Here is an 8,514-nt window from a genome sequence, read left to right on the forward strand (position 1 = left end):
AATTCTTTTTCTCTTGTCTCAGATTTCTCACGAAACATTTTAAAAAATCATTATTTGACCTTCCTTTTGGCTTTTCCAAACTTAAATGTTGACTCATCCATTTGTGTTGCTGCTTTAAAAAGAAAAAAAAAAAAAAAAAAAAAAAAGCAGTACTCCACGCACTACCGTATTTCTTAGAAATCTGTGGCTACTTGATCCAAAACCGCACTCACGGCCCTAACTGGACCATGTTTATCACTATTCGGTTGCAGACCGTGTTGCCTGTCTGTAGGCGTCCTTTGAGCCTAGCAAGACAGAAACAGAAAAGGAAGGCATTAAAGTAGAAACGGGAGGAATGATGCCTCTGGCGGGTTGTGTTCTATCGGAGGCACTCGCAGGAAGCTGGAACAGGGGGCCTGTTGTTTCATCAGAGAGACTGGAAATTCCTCCCGGAGAGCGACAGCAAAATCTGTGGCAGAGATTAACGTTCCAAAGGGAAATCAAAATCAGTGCCCTTCAGCCCTCGGCGTAATTTCGAGAAGGAAGATCGGAAAGCTGCCTCCCTATGGGGACTTATGTTGCTATTATGTCTTTATATTATATTTTAGGGGTAAAAGTGCCCATTTTCTAATTGGTTACTATTCTATTAATAGAGTATAGATAGATATAGGTATGGGTGGATATTTTTTAAGTTAAATATATGATATGTACATATATATAATACACAAAAATTTAAAATATCCAGTATTCATATCCATTATGCATATGAACACAGATCAAAAGCAGCTTTGTTTGCGAGGCCAGGGGTTAAAGAGGATGGGAAGGAAGAGTTAGGGGAGAGAGAGAACAGGGAGACTTATTTCCAAAATCAGTGCAAGAAGGTGGTGGGGAGGAGACCAGGGATGTTGCTCAGCGGAATTTAAGAGGATAAAGGACTAAGAAGAAATGGTTGGATTTGACCTGTACGAGGTCATCAGTGACTTCAGTATTTGTGAGGATGAGCATTCAATTTTGGAAGCCCGAGATATAAACGTGGGGAAGGCTATGACATCCAACAGCAAGTCAGCCTTCTCTCAAGAAATCTGGAGGCAAGGGGTAGGAGAGAAATAGAAGTGACCCTGAAGACTAGAACAAGGTCCGAAAGAAATTCTTTCAGACCAAGAAAGACCTACCTGGGCATGTTTGTAAGGAGCAAAGAGCCTGTGAAGATTGGACTTTAACAAAAGGAAACCTCGTTTAAAATGGAGTCCTGAGGAGAGAAGGGGGAGCTCTCTTGGCCTAGGAAATCTAGAGATTTCCTAGAAGCCACTTACTTCCATGAAATCTTACCCTAGTCCACAATCCCACTCTCCAGCCCCCAACCCTCAAACTGGTGTGTTGGCCGACTTCAAAGAAAATAATTACATATTGTACACTTAGAACAAAATAGGAGGTTTTCTGTGCTGGTATAATCATTTTTCTGGTTTATCTCATCCCCAGACTAGACCATACATTCCTCAAGGGCCAGAGTTTGTTTATTCTTTGCGTTCTAGAATGCAAAGTCTATTATCTAAAGGCCTGTTCAATGTCTTTTTTTTTTTTTCATTGAATACCTCGTGTATACTGTAGGCTAAGTGCTTTTTTTTTTTAAGATTTTATTTATTTGACAGAGAGAGAAAGAGCAAGAGAGTGCACAAGCAGGGGGAGCAGCAGGCAGAGGGAGAAGGAGAAGCAGACTCCCCACAGAGCAAGGGGAGCCCAATGTAGGACTCGAACCCAGGACCCTGGGATCATGACCTGAGCTGAAGGCAGTTGCTTAACCCACTGAGCCACCCAGGTGCCCTAGGCTAAGTGCTTTATGAGGATGATCTAATGTAATGCCCCAAGAGAAGAAAGCTACACAAGGTCACAAAGCTGACGAGTGACTGAGCTGGGATTTGAACCCAGTATTCTGACCTCCCAGGACCCAGGCTCTGAAATTCTAGCTACACTGAATCCCTCACAGCCAGCTTCTAAACCATGTCCAAGTTTCAAAGCATAAATCTGAGAGGTGAGTGTGCAAATGTGGATGGGTGACACTGGAGAAAGCCTCAGGGTGGTTTTCCAACATTTACGGTGAATTTCAGCCTTGTTCCTAATTTGTAATTGCTCTCGCTGCCAGCCCCCGCCTCCTGGGGGAAATGTACCCACCCCAAGCACCTGTCCGGGGCTCTCAAGCCTCTGGCTCCAGCTCCTCCCCAGAGCACGAGCCACAAGCCAAACCTTTCTGCAGAGCAGTCACATTGGAGCCACTCAGGCTCAGATTTCACAGGGACATTTTCAAACTGCCAATGTTTGCAAACCTCTGACTCCTCTTAGTTCCAGAATAGACTCAATGCTGCAATCTCTTCTTATGCGAAATGATGAAGCCTTTAGAGAAAAGGGAAATCTGTGTTGGGAAATCTAGCTCACTGTACTGGAAGAAAGCTAGGTTACGCCTCTGTACACGTACAAGGGAGGACTCCAGGTAGAATGAAGTGCTACGTCAATGGTAAAACTGCCACATAACTGCAAAAAACTACTAATAGCTGATAGAACAAAATCCAGGAGACTATCACTGTGATATTGCATAATATAGGAGGCCAAAATATGTCTTGACATTATCAAAATAAGGCTAATCATTGAAGAATGTCATGGATAAGTTTAGCAGACAGATCCCGATGGGGAGATTTTTGTTATTAAAACTGACAAGGGATTAGTATGTGGATCTGTAATGAACTCGGACAAACTGCCAAAAATTGAAAACAAAAACATAAGCTCCAATGGAAAATGGATCTGGGATGGAAAATGAACAGGGGATGCTTTTCCCTGGGGCTTGGAACAGCGCCTGGAACATAAAGGCACTCACAGTCATTTTTAGTTGAATAAATGAATGGCTACCAAAAAGGTACGGAAATACTCAAATTCACTGGTAAACAGATAAATGCAAATTAAAACAATGATATTATGCCATTTTACATCCAAATATTAGAAAGAAGGTGTGGTGTTGCCAATGAGAATAAACAGGGAGAAACAGTCTGGAGAACAATCTGGATGAAATTGAAGAGCCCAAGATTCAGTGATTCCACTCCGGACACGTTTGGCCCAGGGAGAGTTTTGCACAAGACCATATGGAGACATACAGTGTTATTTGGGGAACAGTAAGTTCAAGGCCTGGCCAAACCTTTATTCGAATTGTGCTGCAGCTCAAGCTTCTTCCTCCCTCAATCCTCCTTCCTTCTCTCTCTCCTTCCACAAGCTCCCCCTATGTTCTCCTGCTCCTTCTTCCGGGAAATCTCTCAAACTTCTAATCCCGTTTTGCCATCTGCTCCTTGACAGACCCAAACTAATGCAGCCTCCCTCTTCAGACAAATCCTCCCTAACCCCCATGTGGGAGGTTTTTCTCACCCTGCACGAAGACTCTGTAATGACCGTAGTGGAAATAATCTGGCAGGAGGTTGGGGTAGCCGATTCTCTTAATTTTCTAAGCTGGCAGTGTTTATGCCAATATAATTCTTCAAAACATTTTGCAGGTCTCCTGTGAATCTTATTGGGCCCACACCACAAACCCACATATCTCTTCAAGATAAACCCTTCTCTTCCTTGAGATTCTCCTGAAAATCAACAACCTTCAGTTTCTTAGAAGCCCTATTGTGTGAGCAAGAGAATCTGTGAGGCAAAATTAAATATTTTAGTAGAACTCTTTTCGGACTGAATGGTACTCAGAAGCATCACCTCCAGTCTTTCTGAGGTCTTAACAATGGATTTAATAATTACATCTTTCGATTCACCTTTAGACCATGTTTTCCTGGAAGTGTCCTTTGCTGTGTCCTTTTGGATTCCATCTTTGCTATAAGTCATTTTTTTTTAATTTATTTAAAGTCATTTCTTAATGTAAATATCATTTGTCATCTGAGAGGCTAGGAATTTTCAAAACCATAAAGTCCTGTTTCCTTTTTATTTAACTGTCCTTACTTCAGCTTATCTCTGTCCTCTTGCATTTTACTATAAGCAGCAAGAAGTAGTATCTTCAGTACCATCAACACTCTCTTAAAAAGTCTTAGTCACATGACCCAGGTCATTAGGTACCCTTCTGCTTCTCACATTACTTCAGGCAATAGTGTGGCTACACTTCCTGCTCTTACATAACAAGACCATTTCTCCCAATTTCCAAATTTTCCTGCAGGACTTTATTCACAGGCTCCTCAAAGTGCCTGAGGCTTCTGCTACCAGTTTCTTCAAAGCTCTCCAAGCTTTTGCTAACACTGTCCTCAACGTTCTCCCAGCTTCAACCCATTACCCAGTGCTCCTGCTCCCTTCATCATTTCCGGTTGTGGTCATAGCTGCAGCCACTTGCAGGCACTAAAATCTATATTGTTCATCTATTGCTATATAACAAATAATCCCTAAATTTAATGGCTAAAAGCAAAAATCATTAGAGTCAGGAATTCTGGAGCAACTTAGTTGGGTAGCCTTGGCGCAGAGTCCCTCATGTCAGGATGTTGATCAGCATTCCAGTGTCATCTGAAGTCTTTGTAGGGCTAGAAGTTCCACTTCCAAGATGGCTCATTCACATGACTGTTTGCAGAAGATCTCCGTTCCTTTCCATAGGTATGATGGGTGTCCTCACAACATAAAAGCTAGTCTCTCCCAGAGCAAATGATCCAAGTGAGGACAAGGAGGAAGCCACGATGTTTTTATGATTTAGTATCAGAAATCACACATCATTACTTCTTCCACATTCTATTGGTAAAAATCAAGCCTAGATACTGTCCCTGCTCGGGCCAAAAGGAGTTGCACACCACATTTTGAAGAGAGGAGCATCAAATAGTCTTGGACATTTTAAAAACAAACACAGACCCCTTCAAATCAGCGACTCTCTAAAGTACTTTCTAAAGGAGTTTGAAGTCTTGCAGCTGTGGAACTGAGAGGGAAAGAGGGGGGGAAATTGACCATTTTAACTGGCTAACTTAAAATACCATTTGAATTTACAGCTTTGCCAGATCTCCTTTGTGAAGATAGAGCATTCCTTGGGAAGGCGTGTGACCCTGAATGCTGAAATGTGAACACACGGGAAGACTCAGATGGCTTCTGGTTCCCGGAGCTCCCACACCTATGGAAACACACTGTTCAGATCTGCTGCCAGAGTATGACTGACGGACGCCCAGTGGCTACCCACCCTTGCACTGAGGCCGTGGTCCCAGGCTGCTCCCAACCAACGACAGAGCACGTGAAGTACTAAGGCAGGTCCCTTCCCGCAAGATATGAGAATCCACATTTTGGCGACTTTGCCTTGAAGACTCCCTGTTGGCCTGGCCAAATCCTTATTTGAATTGTGCTGCAGCTCAAGCTTCTTCCTCCCCCGATCCTCCTTCCTTCCCTCTCTCCTTCCACGGGCATCACACATGAGTCATAGTCTAAAGGCTCCTCCTATGTTCTCCTGCTCCCTCTCCGAGGAAATCGCTCAAACTTCTAATTCGTTTCGCCATCTGCTCCTTGGCAGACCCAAACTAATGCAGCCTCCCTCGTCGGACAAATCCTCCCTATCCCCCATGTGGGAGGCTTTTCTCACCCTGCACGAAGACTCTGTAATGACCGTAGCAGAAATAATCTGGCCAGAGGTTGGGGTAGCCAAATATCTTCATCCTCCACCGCTAACACCCCTCCTAGCCTTGAATCTCGCCATCAGTAATGTGCTAGAGACAGTTCGTACCAGATCACAAGAGCCAGTTGAGACATTTTCAGGAATTTCGTGAGCTGCTTGATGATCACAGTCATTATTAAAACTGAAATATACTTACAGTTAAGTACATTACATTCACAACAAAGATAATAAAAACTCACAAACTTGTGGCAATGTAGTTATTAACAACCTTTTATTAGGATCTGTGCCCTTGGAGTTCCTTACATCTCCTATCTGGGCATCGGAAAGGATGTGTAACGGTGTGCTACTCGCACTTGTGTTTGGAGACCGAAGGCCGGATTTAGATGTGCTGTTTCAGGCCATTTCTTCCGTCAGCTGAGAGGCTGGCAGCGTGGAGAGCAGCTTGAAGCAAGAGAAGCCTTGTAGCCGGTCCAGGAAACTCTGCCTCCCGCTCCAAGGAATCCAGTGGATTTGGAACACCTGTGGCAGATAGGGCTGCCGCACAGAGCTTTGGCACATCAGAAAGCCGAGGCCAAGCACAGGCCCCAGGGTTTTGCAGCCCAGTGGTGAACTCTGTAAACTATAACTAGTCTCCTTTGGACAGGCCAGTCTTGGTTTGTGGCCTGGCACCAATAGGTACAGCGGCCTGATCGTGAGCCATTAGGCAACCAGGCAACTGGTGCCCATTGTAAACACGGGTTCACCTGATCCACTGCACCATGAAGTCAGCTAACATTCCGTGTGTCTACACAACATGCCAGGCTCTGTTCCATGCAATTTACTTCTAACATCCCCTTCCATCTTCACCACAGTTCTGGAAGGCAGTTCTGTTATTTTGCTGCTATCCCTACTTCAGCTGAGAAAATTGATACAGAGAGAGGATAACTGATTGGCCCCCCTGCTCATATAGCTTGTAAGTAGCAGAGCTTGGTTTGAACCCAGATCCTCTGGCCCCTACGTCCACATGTTTAATTACCAAATTATACGGCTTCTCGTGATCAAGCAGGTTTCTGCATGGGACTGGGCTTGAGCAGAAGTGGAAGAGAGAGCAGACTGCGGGGCGGGCTCGGTCTTCCCCCACTGCTGCTCTGCCTCGGTCTACACATCTGACCTAGGGATGCTCGCTCCAGTCCAGGGGACTGACCAGACAACCTGCATGAGAGGAACGCAGGTGCCGCAACTGGACGCCCCAACACGCTAGCCCAACTCAAGGCTGGCCCTGGAGAACGACTGAGGAGAGTCCCCGTAGGCAAATCTTCAGCATCTCATCCTGCTGACCACTTCGTCTGAAAGGACACATGGCCCCAGGTGCCTCTGTCACCCATACTGGTCAGTAGCTGAGGGTTTAGCTCAGTAGCCAGACTGGGAAGGACCATGAACGCCAGGAAAGGGGCGCTCAAGGCTCCTCTCGGGATGGGTCCTCTAGAGGATGAGGACATTTGGCTCTTCATGCATACCCACCGAATGTCTTCACTGTAGAGGAGGTGCTCAATAATTGCATGAAAAGGCTGACCTGGCCTTTCCACGTCAGCCCACGTTTCCCCAGGCACTCCACCGCGTGGAAGCAGAAATACAGACTCTACGCGGGTTTCAGCAACTTGGACTTCTTTTCCCTCACCTCACAGATTTACTGAATGCTTAGTCACTGCCATGGTATTCATGGTATTACAGGAAGGGGCTGACGCTATGGGGTTCATGCTTCTGTCATGTACTTCGTCACCCTAAAGTGTCTGGACTCACAGAGAACATGACAAAGACTCGTTTGCAGCACAACCAATATGTGGCCAGTCCTGCAAGCAGATGGCTGAGAGGAAATCACGACAGACCCAGAGGATGGAAGGTCACACCCAGAGATTTTGCATTTGAAGGCAGATGCACTCACTCACAAGACTTTGGGATTCCATATTCTTTTAATAAACTCCCTTTTTTGTTAAATTTCACATAGTGGGTCTCATAGAGAAAGATCTAGAAGGTTGTATTCCAGTGACTGAAGACTGGTTATTTCTGACTCTGTAGGAATTAGTCACAACTTCTATATTCTTTTTGTTAGTTTATATTTTCTGATTTTTCTATCATGAGCACTAGCATTTTTAACAAGAAATAATCTCTGTAAAATTAATTTAAAAATATATATTATCTTGAATTTCCATTAAATTTTATGACTTATAACTTTATCTTTAGGTACACATTTTATTATCAAGACTAACATGCCTAGGGGGCCTGGGGCCTGGGTGGCCTCTCGGTTGGACGTCTGCCTTGGGTTCAGGTGGTGATCCCAGGATCCTGGGATCAGGTCCTGTGTCGTGGGTCCCTGCTCAGCAGGGAGCCTGCTTCTCCCTCTGCCTCTGCCTCTCTTTTGCTGTCTCTCATGAATAAATAAATAAAATATTAAAAAATAAGACTAACGTGCCTAAAAAGGGAAAAAACTTGAGTAAACTTTATTCAAAATTAAAGAAAATAATATTCTAAAAAAGAATAAAGGAGGTATTCACTCAAGACTAGGGAAAATAATACTATCAGAAAATGCAATAGGATAATTCTGCCTTTTCTTTTTTTTAAGATTTTATTTTTGGCTAATTTCTACACCCAACGTGGGGCTCAGAAGCATGACTCTGAGATCCAGAGTCTGATGCTCCACCCACCGAGCCAGCCAGGTGCCCCAGAGTAATTCTGCTTTCATTTATGGTTTTATTTATTTTTTACAAATAGTTGATATAACTATGTAATATTGACAATGCTACAAAAATGTGAGAAGACTATGTGTGAAAATTGATCTCACCACTGATAGGATGTATAAGATACTGATTAACGGAAGCAGACGACCATTGTGAAATGCTTTAAGTATTAAGCATGAACTTTATGGATGTTACTAGGTCAAAGTTGTACATCCATGG

The sequence above is a fragment of the Lontra canadensis genome, unplaced genomic scaffold, assembly GCF_010015895.1.
Source record: "Lontra canadensis isolate GAN:19392208 unplaced genomic scaffold, GSC_riverotter_1.0 scaffold1, whole genome shotgun sequence".
NCBI lineage: Eukaryota > Metazoa > Chordata > Mammalia > Carnivora > Mustelidae > Lontra > Lontra canadensis.